Below are 26,175 nucleotides of genomic sequence, written 5' to 3' on the forward strand. Positions count from 1 at the left end.
TAACACACATACATACACAAACTAAAAACTGAGAATAGGACCTGGAGAGACGGACCAGAGATTAGGAGAAATTACTGTGCTTGGGCTTGCTGAAGACAGAGGTTCAGTGCCCAGCACACACATAAAAGGTCACAGTTTTCTCTAAGTCCGGGGATCTAACAACTTCTTCTGACTTCTGTGCTTTCCTGAATGTACACTATGTACATAAACACACAAATACCCACACAATGCACGTAATGAAGGATGAATAATCTTTAAAGATAAAAATTACTCTTTTTAAAAAATAAATGAAAAACATATAAAATACCATAGATACATAAAAAGATGCAGTAAAGACCAAAAAGGGAGTGATTATTAAAATAACTGCACATATGACCATACTAAACCACTATGTATGACCTCTTTTGCTTAATAAATATATTAAGATTAAAATTCTACGAGTAACTATGAGTATATAATCTTCATTTTAAATTTTTTATTAGATACTTTATTTACATTTCAGACGGTATCTGCTTTCCCACCTATGCCAACAAGGCCATCCTCCCCTACATATACAGCTGGCGTCATGGGTCCCTCCCTATGTGCTCCCAGGCTGGTGATTTAGACCCTAGGAGCTCTGGTTGGTTGGTACTGTTGCTCTCCTCATGGGGCCACAAACCCTTTCAGCTCCTTCAGTCTTCTCTCTAACTCCTCCATTGGGAACCCCATGATCAGTACAATGGTTAGCTGTGAGCATCTGACTCTGTATATTTCAGGCTCTGGCAAACCTCTAAGGAGACAGCTATATCAGGCTCCTGTCAACACGTACTTCCTGACATCCACATCAGCATCTACCTTTGGTGACTGCACCTGGGATGAATACCCAGGTGGAATGGTCTCCAGACAACCCCTCCTTCAGTTTCTGTCCCACACTTTGTCTCCATATTTACTCCCTTGAGTATTTTGTTACTCTTTGTAAGAAAGACCAAAGCATGCAAACTTAGTCTTCCTTCTTCATGAGCTTCTTGTGGTCTGTGAGTTGAATCTTGGGTGTTTCAAGCTTCTGGACTAATATCCAATTATCAATGAGTGAATACCATGTGTGACCTTTTGTGGTTGGGTTACCTCACTCAGGATGATATTTTCTCGTTCCATCCATTTACCTAAGAATTTCTCTAATTCATTGTTTTTAATAGCTGACTAATACTCCATTGTGTAAATGTATCACATTTTTTTTATTTATTCCTCTGTTGAAGGACATCTGGGTTCTTTCCAGCTCTGGCTATTATAAATAAGGCTGCTATGAACATAGTGGAACATATGTCCTTGTTATATGTTGGAGCATCTTCTGGGTATATGCCCAGGAGTGGTATAACTGGATCCTCAGGTAATGCTATGTCCAATTTTCTGAGGAACTGTCAGATTAATTTCCAGAGTGGTTGCACTGTCTTGCAATCCCACCAACAATGGAGGAGTGTTCCTTTCTCCACATCTACTATCACCTGAGTTTTTTATCTTAGTCATTCTGACTGGTGTGAGGTAGAATCTCAGGGTTGTTTTGATTTGCATTTCCTTGATGACTAAGGATGCTGAACATTTTACGTGTTCTCAGCCATTCGAGTTTCCTCAGTTGAAAATTCTTTGTTTAGGCCATTCGAGTTTCCTCAGTTGAGAATTCTTTTTTTTTAGCTCTGTACCCCCATTTTTAATAGGGTTATTTGGTTGTCTAGAGTCTTACTTCTTGAGTTCTTTGTATATATTGGATATTAGCACCCCATATAGATGTGAGATTGGTAAAAATATTTTCCCAATCTGTTGGTTGCCATTTTGTCCTATTGACAGTGTCCTTTGCCGTACAGAAACTTAGCAATTTTATGAGGTCCCATTTGTCAATTCTTAATCTTAGAGCATAAGTCATTGGTGTTCTCTTCAGGAACTTTCCCCCTGTACCCAAGTATTCAAGGTTCTTCCCCAACTTCTCCTTTTTTAGTTTCAATGTATCTGGTTTTATATGAAGGTCCTTTATCCACTTGGACTTGAGCTTTGTACAAGAAGATAAGAATGGATCGATTTGCATTCTTCTACATGTTGTCCTCCAGTTGACCCAGCACCATTTGTTGAAAATGCTGTCCTTTTTCCACTGGACAGTTTTAGCTCATTTGTCAAAGATCAAGTGACCATAGGTGTGTGGGTTCATTTCTGAGTCCTCAATTCTAATCCATTGATCTTCTTGCCTGTCTCTGTACCAATACCATGTCGTTTTTATCACTATTGCTGTGTAGTACAGTTTGAGGTCAGGGATGGTGATTCCCCCAGAAGTTCTTTTATTGTTGAGAATAGTTTTCACTATCCTGGGTTTTTTGTTATTCCAAATAAATTTGAGAATTTCTCTTTCTAACTCTGTGAAGAATTGAGTTGGAATTTTGATGGGAATTGCATTAAATCTGTAGATTACTTTTGGCAAGATGGCCATTTTTACTATATTAATCCTGCCAATCCATGAGCATGGGATATCTTTCCATCTTCTGAGATCTTCTTTGATTTTTTTCTTCAGAGACTTGAAGTTCTTGTCATACATCTTTCACTTGCTTGGTTAGATTCACTCCAAGATATTTTATATTATTTGTGACTATTGTGAAGGGTGTCATTTCCCTAATTTCTTTCTCAGCCTATTTATCCTTCAAGTAGAAAAAGGCTACTGATTTATTTGAGTTGATTTTATATCCAGCCACTTTTGCTGAAGTTCTTTATCAGGTTTAAGAGTTCTCTGGCGGAAGTTGTAGGGTCACTTAAGTATACTATTTTATCATCTGCAAATAGTGAAATTTTGACTTCTTCCTTTTCTATTTGTATCCCTTTGACTTCCTTTTGTTGTCTAATTGCTCTGGCTAGGACTTCCAGTACTATATTGAATAGGTAAGGAAAGAGTGTGCAGCCTTGTCTAGTCCCTGATTTTAGTGGGATTGCTTCAAGTTTCTCTCCATTTATTTTGATGTTGGCTACTGGCTTGCTGTATATTGCTTTTTCTGTGTTTAGGTATGGGCCTTGAATTCCTGATCTTTCCAAGACTTTTAACATGAAGAGATGTTGAATTTTATCAAATGCTTTCTCAGCATCTAGTGAGATGATCATGTGTTTTTTTTTTCTTTGAATTTGTTTACATAGTGGATTACATTGATGCATTTTATTATATTAAATCAACCCTGCATTCCTAGGATAAAGCCTACTTGATTATGATGGATGATTGTTTTGATGTGTTTTTGGATTCGATTTGCAAGAATTTTATTGAGTATTTTTGAATCAATATTCATAAGGGAGATTGGTCTGAAGTTTTCTTTCTTCTGTCTTTCTGTGGTTTAGGTATGAGTGTAATTGCAGCTTCATAGAACAAATTGGGTAGTATTTCTTCTGTCTTGATTTTGTGGAATAGTTTGAAGAGAATTGGTATTAGGTCTTCTTGAAAGGTCTGATAAATTCTGCACTAAAACCATCTGGTCCTGGGCTTTTTTTGGTGGGGCTAACTGTTAATTACTGCTACTATTTCTTTAGGGGTTATGGGGCTGTTTAGATGGTTTATCTGCTCCTGATTTAACTTTGGTACCCAGTATCTGTCTAGAAAATTCTCCATTTTATCCAGATTTTCCAGTTTTGCTGAGTATAGGCTTTTGTAGTAGGATCTGATGATTTTTTGAATTTACTCAGTTTCTGATGTTATGTCTCCCTTTTCAGTTCTGATTTTATTAATTTGGATACTGTCTCTGTGCCCTCTGGTTAGTCTGGCTAAGGGTTTATGTATCTTGTTGATTTTCTCAAAGAACCAGCTCCTGGTTTTGTTAATACTTTGTATAGTTCTTTTTGTTTCTACTTTGATTGATTTAAGCCCTGAATTTGATTATTTCCTGCCTTCTACTCCTCTTAGGAGTATTTGCTTCTTTTTGGTCTAGAGCTTTCAGGTGTGCTGTCAAGTTATTAGTGTATGCTCTCTCCAGTTTCTTTTTGAAGGCATATAGAGCTATGAATTTTCCTCTTAGCACTGTTTTCATGGAGTCCCACAAGTTTTAGTATGATGTGTCCTCATTTTCATTAAATTCTAAAAAGTCTTTAATTTCTTTATTTCTTCCTTGACCAAGTCATCGTTGGGTAGAGCATTGTTCAGTTTCCATGTGTATGTGGGCTTTCCATTGTTTTTCTTATTATTGAAGACCAGACTTAGTCTGTGGTGATCTGATAGAATGCAAAGGATTATTTCAATATTTTTGTATCTGTTGAGGCCTGTTTTGTGGTCTGTCTTGGAGAAGGTACCATGAGGTGCTGAGAAAAAGGTATATTCCTTTGTTTTAGGATGAAATGTTCTATAGATATCTGTTAAATTCATTTGGTACATAACTTCTGTTAATTTCACTGTGTCTCAGTTTAGTTTTTGTTTCCATGATCTGTCCTTTGTTGAGAGTGGGGTGTTGAAATCCCCCAGTATTATTGTGTGAGGTGCAATGTGTGCTTTGAGCTTTAGTAAAGTTTCTTTTATATATGTGGGTGCCCTTGCATTTGGAGCATAGATATTCAGAATTAAGAGTTCATCTTGATAGATTTTTCCTTTGATAAGTATGAAGTCTCCTTCCTTATCTTTTTTTGATTACTTTTGGTTGAAGGTCGATTTTATTTGATGTTAGAGTGGCTACTCAAGCTTTTTTGGGTGGACCATTTGCTTGGAAAATTGTTTTCCATCCTTTTACTCTGAAGTAGTATTTGTCTTTGTCACCTAGGTGCATTTCCTATAGGGAGCAAAATTCTGGGTCCTGTTTATGTATCCAATCTGTTAGTCTACGACTTTTTATTGGGAAATTGAGTCCATTGATATTAAGAGATATTAAGTTAAAATGATTGTTGCTTCCTGCTATTTTTGTTATTAGAGGTGGAATTATGTTTTTGTAGCTATCTTTTTTTTTGGGGGGGGGGGGTGTTGGAAGATTACTTTCTTGTTTTTTCTTGGTTGTAGTTTCCCTCCCTGTGTTGGAGTTTTCCATCAATTATCCTTTGAAGTGCTAGATTTGTGGTAAGATATTGTGTAAATTTGGTTTTGTCATAGAATATCTTAGTTTCTCCATCTATAGTGAGTGAGAGTTTTGCTGGGTATAGTAGTGTGGGCTGGCATTTGTGTTCTCTTAGGGTCTGTATGATATCAGTCCAGGATCATCTGGCTTTTATAGTCTCTGGTGAGAAGTCTGGTGTAATTCTTAAAAGTCTGCCTTTATATGTTACTTGACCTTTTTCTCTTACTGCTTTTAGTATTTTTTTCTTTGTTTTCTGCATTGATGTTTTGATTATTATGTGACAGGAGGAATTTCTTTTCTGGTCTAGTCTATTTGGAGTACTGTAGGCTTCTTGTATGTTCATAGACATCTTGTTTTTTAGGTTAGGGAAGTTTTCCTCTGTAATTTTGTTGAAGATATTTACTGGCCCTTTAAGTTGGGAATCTTCACCCTCATCTATACCTATTATCCTTAGGTTTGGCCTTCTCATTGTGTCCTGGATTTCCTGGATGTTTTGTATTAAGAACTTTTTGCATTTTTTGATAGATGTGTCAATGTTTTCCATGTTATCTTCTGCACTTGAGATTCTCCCTTCTAACTCTTGTATTCTGTTGGTGACTATGACTCCTGATCCTTTCCTAGGTTTTCTATCTCCAGGGTAGTCTCCCTTTGAGATTTCTTTATTGTTTCTTCTTCCATTTTTAGATCCTGGTTGGTTTTGTTTAATTTCTTCACCTGTTTGGTTGTGTTTTCTTGCAATTCTTTAAGGGATTTTTGTGTTTCCTCTTTAAGGGCTTCTACCTGTTTACCTGTGTTCTCCTGCATTTCTTTAAGGGAGTTACTTATGTCCTTAAAGTCCTCTATCATTATCATGAGAAGTGATTTTAATTCTGAATCCTGCTTTTTCTGTGTGATGAGGTGTCCAGGACTTGCTATGGTGGGAGAACTGGGTTCTAATGATGCCAAGTAACTTTGATTTCTGTTGCTTATGTTCTTGTGCTTGCCTTTTGCCGTCTGGCTAACTCTAGTGCTACCTGCACTCACTGTCTCTGACTATAGCCTGTCTTTCCAGTTATCTTGCTTGTGTCAAAACTCCTCAGAGTCCAGATGTCTCTGTGATCCTGTGATAATGAGCTCCTGGGTTGAAGAACTCCTGGAACTCAGGCTGCTTCTGGGATCCTGAAATCCTGCTGCTCTGAGTGCAGTGGTTCCTCTTTGATGTCTCAGGATATGGTGTCTTCACGGGAGCAGACCAGCTAGGTTCTCCCCCAGCCAAAAGGACCAAAAGGAAGGGAAGTGGTATTCTGGAGGGATGGGGTTTGGGTGGCAGATGGGTCGTGAGAGCCCTAGACTCTCAGTTTTAGCTCTAGGGCATAGGGTAGGAGGGGTTTCTTACCCCTGTTGTGAGTGCAGTGGCTCCTCTAGGATGTCTCAGGATATGGTGTCTTCACGGAGCAAACCAGCTAGATATACTCTCTTCTTATTTTTCCATTTGTTTCCTTTTCTCCTGGATTAATATATGTAATGTGTATCTTTCATTAATTATTTAATATTGATTGCCACAAATTTTCCAAGCAGAAAAACAATTGTGTAAACACATGGGAGTGATAACATTGTACTAATCATCTGATTTTTTTATACGTTATATTTTTAAAACTCTTATCTAGTATAAAAATCTTAATTGAAAATTTTAAAGCAATAAAAACCTTGAGGTGACTTACTGAATCTGAGGAAAGTATGCATTCCTTCTCTAAGGCAGTGAACCTCTTCCAAGTGTACATGGTAGGATGGCATTTGCTTGAACATGGAGTGATTTCAGAACTGAGAGTAAAACAAGAACTTACTTTTGGGGGGATCACTCATGTCATCTCTTAAATTGGAGTATGAGTTAGCTTTTGTCTTTGACAAGGAAGAATTTTCATTGAGACAGCTTCATATTCTGACACATTGTGATGTGATGTATGTGTACGTGGGGTATGAATCCTAATTCAGGACTTACTTTACAACTTTTAAATTACCTTTAATACACTCTTAGAATAATAACAAGTCTGTAACTAGATTGCTCGCTAATCAGTAAGACACTGTAGTATAATTCACAGTAAGTTAATCCTAAGTGAAATACCCTGAGTGGACAGTGTGAGATGTAGAATGTACTCAGCGTATTAATTGCTTTTCTCTTGCTTCAGTAAGAAGCAACCATGACCAAGGCAATTTACAAAAGAGTTTGCTTGTCTTATGGTTCTAGAGGATGAGTGTCCATAACTGTGTGGACTTTGTGGACATGTGGCAGGAACAGGAGCCTGACAGTGCATATCTTGAAACATCACATAATGGAGAGAGCAAACTCGTAATAGGTGAAGTGGTTAATTTTTAAGCCCACATCCAGTGGTAGATGTCCTTCCTCCAACTAGGCCATATCACCTTAATTTTCCCAAATAGTGATAACAGCTAAAGAAAAAAGTGTTCAAATGTCTGAGACTGTGAGGGACATTTCTCACTCAAACCACTATACCCAGTATATCTTATTTTACTTCAAGCCTACTAACTTAAATATAAGTAATTTTTCTCTCTATCCTTCATAAGCATATAACTTAGGAGACAATGCTTGTTGGGGGCCGACTTTTAGCAGAAAGCAGCTATCAGCTTTGCAGCCATCTTGAGCCATATACCCTGACATGAGACTTGTATTACAATAGCCTACAACAGCTGAGCACACTCTGATAACATTTGCTTTGGATACCCAGGACTTTCCTTGGGTGTGTGAGATTAAAGGTGTGTGAAATTAAAGGTGTGTGACTTAAGAGTCTGACTTAGAGATCAGATTTAGAGACAAGACCTAAGGGCATGATTAAAGGTGTAACTTAGAGGCATGGCTTAGAAGTGAGACATATAAAAGGCAGAGGCAGATGACAGAGATATATACTCTTTAGGGAGACTCTTTAGAGAGTACAGCTAGACTTGAGACTTTGACCAGGAAGAGAGACTGAAGAATAAACGGGATGGAATCACACTCTGTCTGGTCTCCATTCTTCGAGTCCATCCTCACTCTCTCTCTTACTGAACCCCGACTGGTGGACCTGAGCGGCAGCTTGGGCCGGGATACAGTGGCTGCCAAACTCGGAGTGGAGAGGGCCTCAACATTTTAGGCCGCCAAAAGTGGGCCAGCCTAGGCCCCAACATTTTTGGCACCCGAACAGGGACTCCAGCTTAGGCCTCAACAAATGCTAGGGAAACCAGAACAAGGAAGCATTTTACTTACCCTCTAATGCCCACTCTGAGAAGAGGTCTAACAAAATCATCAAAAAATCTTGTTTTCTGGGATTATAACCACAAAAGAGTTAGCCAAAAAAAAGTAGGATGCCTTTCTACTTATATACAATGTTGTCACATTCCTGTTCACATCTGTAAAGTGGAATGAGGTGATAAACATTAAGCCTTTTCAGTTAATAGGCAGCCCCTTTATTCACATACCAGATTAGCATCCTTTATTCCACCCTGGCTCCTGTAGATTTACCTTGTTGATTATGAACTGCTCTTATTGGGGAAAACTGTGAGCTTAGACTACCAGTGCCATTGGAATGGGTGAATGGTTGCTGTATGGGTTTTTGTTTTGTTTTTTTTTTTTTTTTTTTTTTTTTTTTTTTTTTTTTGTAATAAGAAGAAAACATAATATCCCACTATAAGATACTTGAGCTGCATTTCAGCCTAGAATTAATCATTGTAGCCGAATTGTAAATCCCATAAGAGCAAGGTTCATAATGGAAACAATGACCCAATCTTAATTACAGGATTCTGGCAGCCGTACCCTTAATATCCAGAGACTTCCTTCTCGTGTCCGAGTTTGCTTTTAACCTTCTTAGTCTTCAGGTACTGTGTAACTGAAATTTCAGTGTGCATCTTCCCAACTTGGATTGGAATTAAGAGCATTTGACCTGCATCATTAAGCTACATTAAGCTACTGGGATTACTCTGGATCCTTTCCTGTTGAGCTATAACTATTCTCAAATATGTGCATCTATGGGATGAAAAGAACATAAAGGTAACTGAAAGGTAGCCTGCTGTCTTGGGAAATTAGTGGCCTGGAGATCAAGAAGCTTTGCTTTCTATCTTTGATGAGATACTTTATGTAGTCCCCAATATCCATATTGACCATGGAGAAGTCTAGACAGGAGTAACATTCAAGAGGGAAGCCTGCCAGCTGTATACTACCCTTGCTATTTACTGCCTTGTCACACTTTTTTAAAATGTTAAGTATTTGCCTAGGACTTACTGATTATATATTATTGAATTTATAGGTTTTTATTTATATTTTCCTTATAATTTCAAAGTATATCAAAGCTTTTTAACAAAAATTATGACTTCCATATGAAAAGAGGAATAAAGAGTGATGATTAAACAGAAAGTGAGAGAGGGAGAGAGAAAGAGGGAGAAGGAGAAGAGGAAGAAGAATTTGAAGTCAGGAGAAATCCATCAGGTAGACACAGGGGACAGTAGGCAGCTCTACTCAACAGTCTAAGATCATAAGAACAGGAGTGACATGTAACGGTTTCAACAGTAGACTCACGTTTAAGATAAAAAATTAAGTATAAGATAGCTTTGAGGTGAACATTTTACATAATGTAAGGATTTTGTGTTTTATAAAAGAATCCTTTGAAATTGTTCCCTATGGCATTTAAAATAAGCTTCAATTTATATGCTTTGATTTACTCTGTGCTGTGGAAAAATTAAGAGTGAGCTTTAGCTACCAGTCCCAGCTCTGTCTCAAAGTGTATGTTCCTTAGAAAAATTAATCCCCAGCCTTCAGATGTTCATATATAAAATGAAGCAGAGAGGCAAGTGCTCATCCTGTCTTAAAAGCCATGCAGACCATGCCATTGACACACCGCTGTGATGTTCCTCAAGAAAAGTTGAATTTATTCACATTAAAGGAATGTCCAGAGTCATCACACACACACACACACACACACACACACACACACACACACACACACACACTGTCTTTATAAGTTTTGATTAAGTATGTGTGCATGTAGAGCTCTAGAGAGCTGACAAGCTGGGATCCCCATGCTTCAGAAGCAGCATGGCTGCCATTTTATCACAGGCTTGAAGTTGAGTCCTCAACTGTGGTTTTGGAGAATTGCAGCTGTAATTTCTCTCCTAAAGGTCTTATTCTCCAATTAACTGCAAGATTGCATTTCTGTCTTCCTGATCCAGAATTTATTTTTCTCATAAAACTCCTGTTTAACCAAGAAAATGAAAGTCAGTATATTCTTGGTTGCCCTTCTGTTAATTTAAATTTGCATAACCTAATCAAAACTCAACCTGCTTTGCCCTTCAACAAAAAGCTGTATTCTCTTCCCTTCCGTTACTAAGTGGCTACATTCTTCTCAGTATTTTTAAAAGATGAATTATGCTGATATCCCATGACTTTTCCTTTAGAATGTGTCCATGAAAATTAAAATGGACCTGTCTGTGCCCAGGAGTGAACTGGAAACCAGGCTGAAAGGACAGGTGACAACCAGCACAACACTTTGCTGATGTCATCAGTATGACTGAAGTCAACTGACCCCAACCTAGCTGCTTGATAGTTCCTTTACATCATTATTTGGCCTGAAAATAAACAATACAGAAAAACAGCCTAAGATTTCATAGAAAGCATTGAAATATATTTTTGAGGCTTTTCTATATTTTCTTTTCCTACATAAATATTTCTTCCATAATCATTTTACAGTTTCAACAAATATTTGCGAAGCACAGAGAAGGTGTTAGAGTGTGCTAGGCATTAGGTATACAGCCATGTGCATTTCCTTCTGTGCTCAGCATCTCTGACAAGAAGTTTGGATAGGTATTCACTTGATCACATGGAAGGGATGACTACGAGATGGTCAGAGATGACCCATTTCTTCTTTTCCTCTGATAACCATGGTTTCATAGTTCCCACTTCAAAACAATTCCAAGATGGAAATAAGGCCCCACCCAGCTTTCTTCTATTATTATTATTATTATTATTATTATTATTATTATTATTATTATTATTATTATTATTAATCATTTTATTCCTTTACATTTCAAATGATATCCCTCTTCCCAGTTACCCCTCCACAACCCCCATCTCATTTCCCTCTGCCCCTCCCCTTTGCCTCTATGAGGATGCTCCTTCACCCCCTCATCCACTCCCACCTCAGTGCTCTAGCATCCCCCTACACTGGGGCATCAAACCTCCACAGCACCAAGGGCCTCCCCTCCCACTGATGTCAGATAAGGCCATCCTCTGCTGCATATGTATCTGGAGCCATGTATATTCTTTGGTTGGTGGTTTAGTTCCTGGGAACTCTGGGTGCTCTGGTTAGTTGATAATTGTTCTTCCTATGGGGTTGCAATCCCCTTCAGCTCCTTCACTCCTTCCCCTGGCTCTTCCATTGGGGTCCCTGGGCTTAGTCTGATGGTTGGCTGTGAGTATCCAAATCTGTATTAGTCAGGTGCTAGTAGAACTTCTCAGGGAACAGCCATACCAGGCTCCTGTCAACAAGCACTTTTTGGCATCAGTAATAGTGTTGAGGTTTGGTGTCTGTAGATAAGATGTATCTAATCCTGTGGGGAATCAAGAGAATTCCTCTGTCTTTCTTATGCTAGTAGTTGATCTCAGCCTTAGAAGAACCTGCAGGGATTGGAGAGTCCTGTACCTGCAGGGAGAGGGAAAGTCATGGATACTTCTAGGGATAAACCTTGGGAGCTCATTCTCTAGCATGGAAAACACTAAGCAGTACTGAAGAACAGCAGTGTCCATCTTCCTTATGCTCCAGAGTTACATGGTCTCCAGACACACAGCATAAGGAATTATTTCCATTTCTCCTGCAACCAGTGTTTGCATTCTTCTTCACTTTGGCTGGTTCCTTCTTATTTGGGGTTCAGTTAAACCAAATCCCCTTATCATCTTTCAAAATAATATGTGGCAAAACAGGAAGATGGATTATCATCTTTCAAAATAATATATGACAAAACAGGAAGTATCTTTGTCCTGACAATACCCCATGCATCTTAGAAAGAATTTTTGTCACAAGGAAAACTAGTGGGGTCATAGCAGTAATTATCACAGACAGAGATTCACAAATGGGTCTGCATGTGGTGGATTGCTACAGGCGGAGAACTGCTGTCAGTTTAGTGGAACTGCTTTCAGTAATTTGAAACATTAGTACTTTCACACATGGACCTGCCAATAAACTTTGTTAGAAATAAGATTGGAATACCACAGTTACTATTGGAGTCACCAGCCCAATTGTCTTAAGACTTGAACAATAGCTGAAAGTCAAAGCCAAAAGAAGTTAAAAACAAAACAAAACAAAATTTAAAAAAAAAAAAAAAAAAAAAAAAAAAAAGGAACTTAACCCAAGCTTTAGGATTGCTTCTCCAAGTGCTTTCCACTTCCCCTCCAGACCCTCTTTTCCCTGTCTCCCTGTCTTCCCCTTTCTCTTTTTGTTCCCTCCCCTTTCTGCTCTTTTCTTTTAAGTGTTCTGAATTCATTAGGTGGCATAGAGTAAATCAATAGTAAACGCTAACCGCCTACTCTGTACTCAGTTACGCAATATCGTATAACTGGTACACAGACAAAAAGGGAAAAGCACACACAGCTTTACATTCAAAAGCTCTCACATAATTTTACTTTTCTACAGCCAAAAAGGAAGTAACAGATGGGGAAACTTACAGTTTTTTTCCCTCTTTCCCAGACTGTTTAGAAAGAAGTTAGTTAACATCCATGGCCATTTCTAGTTACCCTAGCCTGTAGCAACATCCCATAATTGTCGGAGCCATAACTGGCTTTACAACAGGACTTTGTGACTGTCAGTGATGTAATGGATTTTCCAGGTAGTATGAGTATGAAACTAAAGTATTCTGAAACTATTTCACTTGTTTAATGGAAAATCAAAAAATTCTAAGAAAAAAATTAATTATAAAGCAGGAGATAAGAAAGATGACTGTGTGCACACGTGTTTCTACTTGCAATTTTTTTCTGGTATAATATTTATGTGAAAACAACCTGGTATAATATTTATGTGAAAACAACCTGGTATAATAGTTGTGTAAGAACAATTCAGTAAGATGTTTCTCTTCCTTTTTACTTCAGTTACTGTAAGTCTCCAACCTTCTTTTTCTCATTACAGAGCACAGTAGAACCCAAAGTCTCAGTAACATCAAACATCTTGATGCTACAACAGGACAGAAGGCTTAATTCAAATGCCCTGTAGACTTCGTTCTCTGACAGCTCTGTATGAATCTAGAGCTTCCCATCTAGTGTCCCCCTCCTGTGTCACGGTGCTCCCTGGAACACCTTACATTCATTGCATCAAGAAATCTTCCCTCCCCAACTCCCCTGTCCCCATCTCTTCTCTCCTCTCTACTCTCCAGTCATTCTTCTCTTTACTCCCACCTCCTCACCCCTCCTCTTCTGTAATCTCTCCTTTTTCCCCTCTCCTCTTCTCTGGTCTCTCTCCTTTCTCTTTGTAGCTCTGCATCTCTTTCCCATGCGTCTCTCCTTCACATTGAAGGATGTTACCCAGCCTAGATGGAAACAGTGTGGTATTTGTGTGTGCTCTATCAGTCTTTCTTCCATCTTAAGATATTTTGTTTCACTTACCCCAAGGAGTTCTCTGGGAACCAGGCATTTCTGTCTGATAAGGAGGAGGCTGGAGAGAAGGGTGTTTGTTTTGTTCTTTCATTTTAGTGTCTGGCCATCAATGTGCATGATGTGGATATAAAATGATACACACTGGACACTGCAGAGAGCTGTTTAACCAGCTGGGAGGCAGTGGTAGTTCTGTCTGTTTTAACCAAATGAAGGGATGGTGAAAGGTGCATGGGAAAGAGAAGACATGGTTTCTACTATACAAATACAAGCTACTGAAGAATTGGGCTTCTTGTATTTTGAATCTGTGTCTTACTTTCAGTTCATGCTTTATTTATGGATGCTAAAACCTTGAGATATCAACCTGTTTAATTTACTAAAAGTCTAAGGTATGTTTTTTTCTTTATTTGTGTGTGTGTGTTTAATTCAAACCATATATTTTAACCATTTTCTTACAGGTCAGTTATTGCAATTTAAAATTCCTTTGTATGGAAAACTGAAGCACACAATGATAAAAATCAAAGCAAGTATATTTTTGCCTGGCTTTTCAGGGTTCATTGCTCAAGCACTGTCTCTTTATTACAACAACGCAATGATCACGATTATTGGCATTTTTTATTTGCATTTTCGATTACATAGGTTTGTTGTTTTAAAATGAATCATGGCTAAACTAGTAAATATTTCAAACAAGAATACACACACACATACACACACACATTTCTTTCCAACTCTTTCTTCTCAACAGAATCTGTAACTCTTAGAATTGCTTATGGAAAACTATTGACATGAAAATTGGACAGAACATTCTAGTGTTTAGCCAGGCAATTATATTCACACATATTTTTCTACATATCCCTCTAAGTCTATTATAGCTGATCTTGAATTCCAGTATGCATATTGGTACCATATTAGCAAAAATATCACCCTCATCTCTATTTGTTGCTTTTGGCAGTAGTGACAGTAATGTTGCAAGAACCTCAGCCAGTGACTTAGCTGTCCAACAAGAATTACTTCAGTTGTGCCTGGTACACAGAACAGCTTTATAACTATTTTCTGTGTTTTGGTAAAATATAAAGTAGATTTCTTACAATGCAATTTTTACATAATTGTTTGCATAACCTATAACCAAGTTATTCTTTTGTATGTGCAGTTCGCTGCACACACACAGGAATTTATTCTGAATACCCTAATTTTCAAATAATTTTTTTAACTGAAAGACTAAAACGCTTAAAGGGAATCAGTATTTTTAGGGTATCAAAAACAGTTGTAGACAGCTGGTCATTGGAGAAGCAGAGGGAAACGTCTAACATCTTTCTGCCTCCTTTTGCCAGATCCCTTTGCTTTCTATCTTGGTGGGTTTTCACACTCTAAATCACAGGTAGGCAGGATTGTATTTTAAAGTTCACTTTATGCAGGCAAGTCTGCTCAGCCTTCCCTGTCAGCTGTAACCACAGCCCTTGGGAACATATAGGCTATATGTTCTTTTTATTTATAATGCTGGATTCAAGTAGAGGCAAAGCTGACAAACCTAAACTTTCTCTTGCTGTGCCATGCAAAGCAGAGAGTTTTAATTTTTTCTGATATTTCTTAAATCCTGCACAACCCTTTCAACTCCATTTTTCTTCTCATTGCTCAATACGTTCTAATTTTTGAACAAGATCTCCAGTCACTGACAGCTTTGCAGACAGATTCACTTACCTAGCTGTTCCTTGTGTCAAGTAACAGAGCTTGGTAAAAATTTGTTTTGCTATGCTGGGGAGACTGTCCAAGCGAGTGTACGCCATGCAAGGAAAGGGTAGAAGACACTGGAAATGGAGCATCTCGGATCTCCATTTCATCATCATCCTATTTAATAAGGAAGGGCACATCGTCTACTCTTCCTCTTTGTTGGTGCTGTGATCTAACCAACTGAGCTAACTTGCATAGTTGCTCTCATTCTTTATAAAAACGTCAAATCTCAGAAGTCAGTTCTGCGTCTTTCCTAGAGATTCTTTTCAGTGGTGATTGCTGCATAAGCTCATTTTAAAAACATAATTTTTGTCAAGCTACCTGTGTGATCTTCATTCCATTTCATATGCATATGTGTGAGATTTGGGCTTTCAAATAGACCTCTCTTGAACTCTACCACAGACTTCCTTGAATTTGGCCTTTCTTATATTCTCTGGATAATTAATTTTGTTTTCATTCATGTATGTAGAACCTTTACTACAAAGTGACTCTGTCGTGTACAGTTTCACTTTTTTTTTTTTTTTTTTTTTTTTTTTTTTTGGGTGACAAATTTTAGGTCTTTCTGAATCAAATTTGGAGTAGTTTGGTTCTGTTTGATTTTCTATAGGCTGTCATTACAGTGCTGGTATTGAAGGTTGGGTGATTACCAGGAAAACCACTTGTAGCTTCTCTATTCTTAAGGCAGTTGATAAGAAACACCATGAAGAAAGATTAACAGGTGTGTACTATTAGGCTAGCAGTTTCTAAAATGTAGATTATATAACAATTGTAGTCTTGTTTGTTCCACAGTTGAAATTTTTTTCATGTTAACTTTTATTTCAATCTATTATTTTGTGACTTAGCATAAAGGTTTTAAAGGTTTCAGTTCCCATTTTTGCTACTCTTACTTAGCTAGGAATATAAAGCAAAGATAGTACAGCCAATACTCTGATGAAGTGTCATGAAAGCAGGCGTACATGGTCCATCGCTTATTTTCCCATCGCTGCCACAAGACCTAACGTGCAGGACATGAGTAACAGACAGCACAAAGCAAGGAAAACCCGTTTGCTTTTATTTATAAAATGTTTAATGAAAAGCACAGTAAAATTCAAACAGAATGGCAAATCCTTGTGGTTCCCAAAACTTTGATGATTTTTTAATCAGATCACAATAATTAACTGAGAAAGTTACTTTCTCAACACAGAGTATTGTATAAAGGGTTAGCAGATCATTTATTAGGGTTGCATCTAATTAGTGATCATCGAGTTAAATATTCAGGCACTCACCAAGACACCTGTCGGTAGGGTCTGATTGTGCTTTTATTCCCAAAGGAACAATCTTTTGCTTTCTGCTGTCACCGAGCCAGGGTCCCAGGAAGGGACAAGTGTATTCTTTGCTATGATGAACACCGAGCCAGGGTCCCAGGAAGGGACAAGTGTATTCTTCGCTATGATGAGCATGTTGTTGTATATTACGCAAAATACATACCAACACTTATGGTGTCCTTTTCCATTTCAGACTGTTTTATCATCAGCAATTGAATATTTCACACAACCTTGCCGGCTGGTAAGTGAGATTTCATTGTCTCTCAATTGCAGGCCAAAATATCGAAGTCCAAAGAAATAATATGTATTCATACCAAATTTAGCAACTCCAGACAAACAAGAAGTATATCTAGGGGCTATAGTGAATTTACCACCACAAGATTAAATTTGAACAGAATATATTTTGATACTTACAAAATGTAGAAAAATAAGAACCAATATCACAATATTGGTAAACCTTTTGAATGACTTTAGTAGACATGGGTGGAAGTATTAAAGGACTTGTTTGGAATTCTTTCTAGAGATAAATTTTTCTAAAGAACTTCTGAAGAGACAGAAACAGCCATAAGGTGAAGATAGCTACTGATGTTTCCTATGGAGAATGCAGTCATTGTGACATTGAGAAAACACATAGAAAGTTTTTCTAACACACTTTATGTCTCTTTGAACTTGTGGTTTATATTATATAATATTTTGTAAATCTGAAGTGTATTTTCTTCTTTTGAATCTTAAAAACGAACATAGCCACCCTTGTGTATATCCACAAGAAGAAAGGGGAACAGCCTGTTGAGATACGAATAAACATGTCTGTATCTGGAAATTAATAGTGCCAAGATCATGTAAATGTAGGTTTAGACTTTGGCTCCTTGTCTAGAAAGTTCTGGTGAGACTGTGAACTTTTTAGAAGGGTAGCATTGTTTCTTTGAACAGTCTTGGTAGTAGATGTTGAAGGAGAGCAAGGCAGGATGGGAAGGTATGATAGTGGACCATTATCAAGTAGGAGACAGCCTGGAAGAGCTGAGTTTGCTAGAGGCTGGCCTACAGTAAATTGTAATGACAAGTGTACTCCAGCGGGAGGGGAAAGGGAGGGAAGGAGCACCTCACTTGGCTTCTGGCTTTCTTTTGCCTGGCACTCTAGGCCTGTTTACTCATAAACAGCATAGTCATCCAAACCTTTAAAGTTACACTCTTGACTTCACTTCATATGAATGTGCACTAAATGAAGAAATTCATCTCTTAGAGTGAGAAAGATAGCTTCCTGCGGGGAATTTCCAGGCTCACTGCACATAATCCATAGTTGTCACTGTTACTGTTACTAATTCTGTTACCAGTCTATCTTTGTTCTTAAGTTTATCCAACTTGCCAGTGAAGGCCACAGCTTTAGGACTACTAGTCTTTCTCTCCTGCCCCCTACTCCCTGCTTTACTTGTTTTGCTACTCAGAATAAACCTGCTATCAGTGTGAGCCTAGAGGCACAAGGGACAGGCCTGCTTGCTAACTTTAATTTGCTTTCCCTTTGCATTCCTCACAAAATTATATCAGCACAGAAAAGCCAGAATTCCACACTCTTGCTGACTTGCAAAAAAGCAGATTTCTCCCAAGTGTTTTCTGTTTCTATGATCAGATAAAATATGTATTGATGGGGTTTGCCTTTGGGTGTATTTCACTTTCAGGCATGAGGATATCAGACAGTGTAAAGTATCCTGCAGTGCGTCTTTGCAGTTTCTCTGTTTTAGTAAAAGGAAGTCTCCTAGGGAAGGGGAGCACATCTTGTCTACTAATGAACAAATATTTATTTCATTTTAAAATTGTACTTGTTCATTAAAAATAATTTGGAAAAATACATGAGAGTAAAATGAAGAAAAATTAAAATAATTATTTTTATAATTTAAATCTAACCATTAATAACTATTTGATATATTTTCTAACTCTCATTTTCTCCAGAGGACATCCTTTTCAAATATGCTGTGCTGAGAATTCCTCTGTAATTTTTGTCTCTTCTTTTAAAATTTAACTTAAGAATTTTGTATTTAGTTATATTCCAAATAAATAAATTCTATTCCTATAATAAAAATGCCCAAAAAGCATTATATTTTACTTTTTCCATTTCTATAATCCCTTGCATTATGAACAATGAATGAATGAATCAGTCAGTAAATAATGGATAAATGATTGAAGTTCAAATGAAGTATATATTTTTAAGATTATTTTGTGAAAATTTTCCAGTCTGTGAATGTAGGCAGATTACTGTAGTGAGCTCCTATATATTCCTCATCTAGCATGTCCGCTGCTTAACTCATGGCCTGTCGGTTCCCCACTGCACTGCCCTGTTATTTTGAAACATATCTCAGCTATCATGGTAGTTGATTAATTGGCTAATATTTCTGGTTCATCAGGATGCTTTTACATGTTGATGTTTTTAAAAGTTTCAGAAAAATAATTCTCACTATTGTATGGGACACTATTTCTCTTCTTAGAGTCTTGGCCACATGTCTTCTCATATGTAGCAACTGATTGGGTCAGCAGCTTGTGCCATAGCATCCTCAGGCACATGTGCAAGCCAAAGGATGATGTGTTTGAAGAAGAGACGAGTCTAACAGTTAGATAGCCTTCTGGGGCAAATGATTGTCTTTGGGATCTGTTTTTACTTAACTCAATTTTAGGATGATAATTTGCATTGCAGATAACTTATGCAATATTAATTATGTTCATCATTGAACATATCAATGTATTATATACAATTGTTTATCTGAAGTAAAAGAAAAAGTTCATCCTCTGACTGCTTAGAACTCTATGCTAACTGATCTAAGCCCATACTATATAGAGCAAAGTAAAGTACTTAAGCCTGACTTAGTACTCTGTTCTAATATTTATAGATTTTAAGGCATTGTTGATAACAGAAAAGCATCTGATATTTAAATGGGACTCTTGAATCTAAAAGGGGGAACTTTAAATACTTTTGTATATGCAGCTCTATATCTGAGTGGAGGAGATCATGCACTGCAGAGCAGTGCCTGTGTTTAGAACTCTAGTTGTCCCGAGGTTTCTGAAGAGTAGTCTACAAGCCACTTTTCCATAGATAGACCACAGCTTTCACAAAAGAGCTCTATAAATTCAGAATGGTCTGTTGGATTGGGCTTTGTGTACAGTACCTGTTTGCAAGTTTTCCTTTCTTGCTTACTGTCTTTGACTTTTAAGCCAGAGACTGTTCAATGGTGATGTGTTATCCAACAAGTGTTTTGCACTCATCAGATATTCAGGATGTGAGTGAGTACACACTGCATCCGTAGAAACTGAATTTATGTGTTACTCTGGCCTGTTTAATCTTTGGCGCAGTTTCCATTGGCCTCGAAAGTGAGTAGCTAGAATATTGATGTGCCTAAGCCTTCGGGAAGAAATAAAAAATTTCTCCACCACACTAAATCTCTAGAAAAATATGATGGCTTACAGGATGGACACATACAAAATATTTTCAGCCAAAGCTGGTAGGAAAAGCACACGGGGAAAAAAGAAAATAATGACACAAGCAATAAACTATCCAATCAAAGAGAGCATCTGTAGAAACTGCTCCTCTGCATGTGTAAACAATACAAATTCTTGTTCTCTTTCCATCTCTTCTCTTTTCATCTGTCTTCTGAATATTTATTTTCCTCTACTATGGCTTGGCATCACTACCATTAAAATACCAGCTAAAGAGCTGAAATGTACCCTGGCACCATGGAATTCAGGCAGGTATGACAAGGCAGGAATTGTACTGCAATTCCTGCTAAGTATCCATAGTTCATGCAACTCACTTTCCCATCGTTACTTTAAGACGGATACTAACAGCACATCATGGCCCTTCACTTACATCTTGTTCTTACATGTGATGGTGTCCTATGTTCCTGTCATAAATGTGAACTAGAAAGTACATTTCTATTTTCAGCTGACATTCATTCTAAAGCCAAGAAAAAAGCCAGGTTCAGAACTAAGTCTTTTAGTTAGGAGAGATGACAGAGGTTCTGGTTAGTCAACAAAATGATGGACTGGGTATTAGGTCTATCTTGTACCTTACTGACACAAATTGGTATAGTTATGCTCTAACTGTATTTTAAGAGAAATGTTTTATTTTAGCAGGAAGGGTGATATGTAGGAGGAGCTAAAGTGGGAGGAGTAAAGAGAGGAAAAAGAGGAGTAAGGAGAGGAGGAGGAAGAGAAGGAGAAGAGGAGCTAGGTGACAGAGATTGGGGGGAGGGGGGACATGGAGGCAGATGTTCCTGTGTCTCTGCCAGTCAAAGATAGTTGATATATGTAGGTTGGCTATTAGGTTACACTTCTGGTTGTATGGGTATCTTGATATTGAGCATTACCAAACTTATAAAGCCTTTGATTAACATTTTTAAAAATGTATAAAAGCAAAAAGGAGAAGGGGGCATGGGATAGGGGTTTTCTAGGGAGGGGAAATGGGGAAAGGGGGTGGCATCTGAAATTTAAATAAAATATCTAATTAAAAAAAAACAAAGTACATTTCTTTGAAAGAGAAACCATGATTTTTTCTGGTTTGTGTATTACACCATGTACTCAAGTTATCCACCAAAACCTCATCATGATGGCAACTATAGTAATAATTATCAATAACAGTAATAATATCTTCTTCTGGAAAGACCTGCTGAGGCCATCTCAGAAATAACTCAGGCTCTCTGATAAAAGATCAATAGGCTTATCACCTGAACCTCATAAAAGTTGTGTTCCAAAAAAGCCTTGAAAAAAGCTAATGCTTCTTCCTTATGTGTGGCCTTTTGGGTCCTGGTATTAAATCACTGTTGTTGTATTTGTGACCTTATATGTCACTCGTTCAAAACAACATTGTAAGAATAAAGTAGCAATCAACACTTTCTACCTCTTTCTCTGAACTAAGCTCATGATTATAGTTGAATGACTCTCCTTATTTGAAGGCAGGGAATCCTCTGTAAGTTCCCTGCATCATGGCAGGATTTTCCAGCCTATGCTGATAATCATAGCCAAAGGAGGTAGAAGGGTTTATTTAGATTGCCAAGTCTCTTTATTCCATTAAACTGGCATATTTTCTGGGAATTATTTTATTGAACATATATTATGCAATTGTGGGTAGTTGCCATGAGAGTAATATTTGTGTTATTCCCTCACCAAAATAACTCTTGTGATTCTGTCACATGAGAGAAGAGAAGGGAGTGAAATCCATGCTAAAGGCAGAAGTTCAAGGAGATAATTATATCATCATCACAGTCCTTTCATGTTGGAATGAGGTACAATCGCTGTTCTTCCCCTTGTCTAGACTACAGTTTGAACAGGAGATGGTTTTGGAAAGGGTCATTCATCTGGAAACTACTCTGGAGGGTCCCTCTAGACTCCCATGAGAACTGCTTCTATGAGCTCTGACCTCAACTATAGAAATATTTGTGATTTTTGGTGATATATGACATCAGTTTGTTTTCTGGGTATTTGATAGCCACTCTGAATTCATCTAATGTATTTATGGCATGGAGATCTTGTAATCTTTCAATACTAAGTGTAAGGATTCTTGTAATTAATTATTTAAAGACATTTTAGCCCTACTATTTTTCTTTCTTTGTCCACAAACAAGTTGATTGGTTAATCGTGTCTTTGTTTGTTTTATTGTTGTTTTTGTAAACACTGCACACAAAGCAAGAACAGGGAAGACTGTTTATAAAAGATAATTACAATGGCATCGTTGCGCCTTCTCTAGATGTTCTCATTCCCTCCTGCTTGATTGCATCAAGACCTAGACTCTAGATGGTGTGTTTCAGTTTTGTCAGGAAAATGATAGAGAGAAATAATTTCATATTTATTATATATTGTCAAATACAGCATATTAATTGTGTTACAATTACAAATATCACAGTTCTTTCAAACACTCTTCTACTAACAACTTCAGTATCTGGTCAATCCTCACACATAGTGCCCATAAGCAAGAAGGAAACACTAGATACTTTTCAGGCCCTTGGAGAACAGTTTTTAATCAGGATATGAAAAGTCTATGGTCTATTAGAACTGAATTTATTTCTGGAATGACTTATCCTGCCCTCCCTAGAATAAAAATTCTAGTTTCCTCAAAATTAAGTCAAAACTCAAAGGCCAAGGGGGTCTCTAAGATTGTCTCTAAGTCATGCTTTTAATAAATTTTAATACATTTGTATTGATTTATTTGTTGTTATTTCAATGAAGCTTTTGTTATAGACATGTGAATCATTTTCTTTTGTTCCAATTCATTTTATATATTAAATGCTATTTTATTCATTTCAGTATAAAAAAAAAAAACCAACAACAGAAAAAAAATCCCTACCTCTGGATGGATTGCTGTGTATGGCCCTGTGCATATAGGTTTAGTGCTTTGCAGGAACTCTGGTTATCAACAGGTGATCTTGCCTTTGTCTTTTCTCTTGGTTCTGCCTGTGGCGCCTGTCACTAGCAGTCAAATAAGGACAGTTTTACCATTCTCTCCTGCTGCTCTAGGCTTCTTTTTTTTTTTTTCTTTTTTTTCTTTTTTTTTTTTACTGCCGGTACATGAATTTGTTATTCTTTATAATTCCCTTTGAAGTTGGAAATCCAAGGGGAATCTAAAACCGACCAGATGTTTCTACTGCTGGAGAGGGAAGAGTCAGGATTAAGTTTAACAAAACCTTGGTCTCTAGGAAAAAAAAATCATTTCATCTTTAAATGCATTCATTTGCTATATATCTGTTAGTTAATTTATGTTTACTAGCCCTTTGTAGGCAATATCACCTATCAATTTACTCAGAATAAAATTCATAAATTTTGTGAGCAAACAGAGTCCTGTGGTTTACTCAAAGCTATTTTTTAATGAAGTTTCAGTTGTATTAGTCAGGGTATCCCCTGCTCATGCCTTTCTGTGAGGCCTTTGTGTGGCTGTTGCTGATTTTCCTGAAGGATCGCCATCATGTCCCATTAGATTGGGTGGGACAGTTCTGCAGACTGTCAGAGATGCTGAGGCCACAGAAGCCTGACATTAGGGAGGGAAGGGAAGAAAACCTGCACCCCCTCAAAATAAAAGGCTATCATCCTTTTTAATGCTATGGTAATCAAAACAAGAGTAGGTGATGAGACCTTTGCCGAAAAAAGCCAGAAGTTTTGTGGTCTTTTAAGGAACCAGTTGATTTCACAGGCAGTGTGAATAAATAGGATGGGAAATGAAAATGTGATAGTCTCTAGACATAGTAATGTACAAAGAAAGAAGGATCACTGTGAGGTGACATTTTGGAGTCCTCACTTCTGGTACTCAAAACTACCAGCACCCATCTGTCACAAGGAAGGGAACTATTAAGGAACAAAATTACACACAATTATTAAAAACTAATCCGGGTATCTCAGAGATTTGTTTCCTATTTCACAGGGCATTGGAGGGAGGGGCTGGGTGTTTTTTGCTGGGCTACAGCAAAGAATTCCTCACGCTATCCTCTTATGTGCTCTCTCAATTCCCAAGGCTGCCCAGGGTTTCCAAGATGAGAGAGAAATCAGAGCAACTGCTCAGCATCCTTGCCCTGCTCTATGGGTAAGCACTTGGAACTGTTTGCTCCATCTCACAGGGATGGATGATATCTCAGCCCTCAGTTCCATTGACTGCATCCCAGCTTAGTCTGAAGCAGGAAACACTAGTCCTCAATAATTATACTAAGTTTCTTAAGCCACACAATTAGTTGGATGTACCTTTGTAGGCATTCTTTTTCAGCCTGTAGAAAGAAAGGAGAGGGAAAAGACTAAGAGAAATCGCTTAGCAGCTGATTCACTTATTTTAAGCAGCTTTCACATTTTAAAATATAAAAATTTCAGGTTCTGGAACATGGAGTGATTTGAATGTTCGGTAAGAATTTGGAAAATCTCTCTCTCTCTCTCTCTCTCTCTCTCTCTCTCTCTCTCTCTCTCTCTGCTTTTATTTTTTTTAACCATTTGCTCTATATTCAGGGACCTGGATTTTCAATATAGTTCTTCAAAAGTGGGTTGAAATACAGAGTTTTCAACCTAAATAGTTTCTCTTCTTCCTCCTTTTTTACTAATTTATTTATTATCGCTATTACTATTCTCCTTGGTCAAAGCAGATGGTATGAAAAGCATTTCTGTTGGTCTCTCTGCTGACAGAGCTTAACCTAATAATCCAAGACTTAGAACTTAGGCCTTCAATAAAGGAAACACTGTTTGAGGTATTTTCCATTCAAGCCAGCATCAAAAGTTTTTAATTAACACCATCAGAAATTAATGGGCTGAATGCAGGACGAGGTTTCCACATACCCCACTACTGGGAACAACAGCAAGTGGGACCCATTGTGTATGTTTGTATTTTATGGTGTATTTTTATTTACTTGCTGAAGCAGAGCCCCAGCTGCACACTGGCTGCCAAGCCTCAAGAGTGAAACCTGCAGAGGCTGCTTCCCAGAGCAGTTTCATTTTGCTCACTGATTATTGTCCTGAGTTCTTTGTGATTGTAATTGGTTAGAAAGTTTGAAATTAGCAAGTCCTTGTCAGCCATGAAAGCTTTGAAATCACAAGGCTTGATCCAGCTCTCAAGCCTGTGGAGCCTAATGGCTTTCTGGGGAAGAGCTCCAGAGCTGTTACCATTCTCAGCCCCACAGGCTGGACCCCAGTCACCATTCACCACCCTATGGAGGGCCTTGTCTCAGAGCAGGGCTTTGTCTGGGGCCTTTTCTTTTCCATTGGCAAAGCCTGTTTGAGGATGAACAGAGTTTAGAATAATAGGGGTAGGAGGCATTAGGAAATGCGAGCAAATGGGTAGAATGAAGTAGGTAAGGGAACAAGGAGAAAGGGGAGAAAGAAAGAAACCACACAAGAGAAAAGACAGGATATAAGATGAAAAGAGCTTTGTAAATAGTAACATTTCATTTCTTTGCAATTGAGTTTAATGTCTCAGGGTGGAAAATGCTGGTGGGTGGGTTCTATTTTGAAACTTTTTTTTTTTTAAGAGTTGCCTACTCATTGTCAAGGAAAAGCCACATATGTCTGTGTAAGGGACTAATCTGCCCAACATGCCCTGCTGTAGTTTTGGAGATTAAGGACACAGTCCTTTCCTTTATACATTATAACACAGGAATGATTGGTTTATCAACTATTCTAAAAACACAAAGTATTTAACATTAAACCTAACGTGAGCCTCCAAACCAGTATGTCCCAGAAAAGTCCTCTGTTGCCTGGGCCGCTGTGTAATAAACTGAATTCCCACCTTATAAAGTTGCTTGGGCAGAGTTATCTGAAGCGGAGATCAGCAGCATTGATAAATCTGTTCTAGAAGCTTACAGACCTCAATAACTTTCTGTAAAGCATCCGTTTATGTCTGAAACCTTCAAGCTTAATAAATTTAGATATAACCCTTAAACTTCCAATTGTCTTCCACTTTAATAAACTCTTATGAAAATATTAACTAAAAAGCATATTGCCACAAATTCAAAATGTCAGGAGATTTTTCAGTATATCTTGGCAAGATGATATAAAATACCACCATTTTTTT

At 37.7% G+C, this 26,175-nt stretch overlaps 1 protein-coding gene across 27 annotated transcripts in view; it reads left to right on the plus strand.

Annotated features, from left to right (window-relative positions):
- Zbtb20 (zinc finger and BTB domain containing 20) overlaps positions 1-26,175 on the plus strand; it is a 716,739-nt gene that overhangs the window by 379,617 nt on the left and 310,947 nt on the right. For all 27 annotated transcript variants that reach the window (XM_076942937.1, XM_076942948.1, XM_076942927.1 and 24 more), the window contains one exon: positions 16,855-16,902. The gene's annotated coding sequence lies outside the window, so the exon portion shown is untranslated. The remainder of the gene's footprint in view (positions 1-16,854; positions 16,903-26,175) is intronic.

This window comes from Arvicanthis niloticus, chromosome 12, assembly GCF_011762505.2.
Source record: "Arvicanthis niloticus isolate mArvNil1 chromosome 12, mArvNil1.pat.X, whole genome shotgun sequence".
Lineage (NCBI taxonomy): Eukaryota > Metazoa > Chordata > Mammalia > Rodentia > Muridae > Arvicanthis > Arvicanthis niloticus.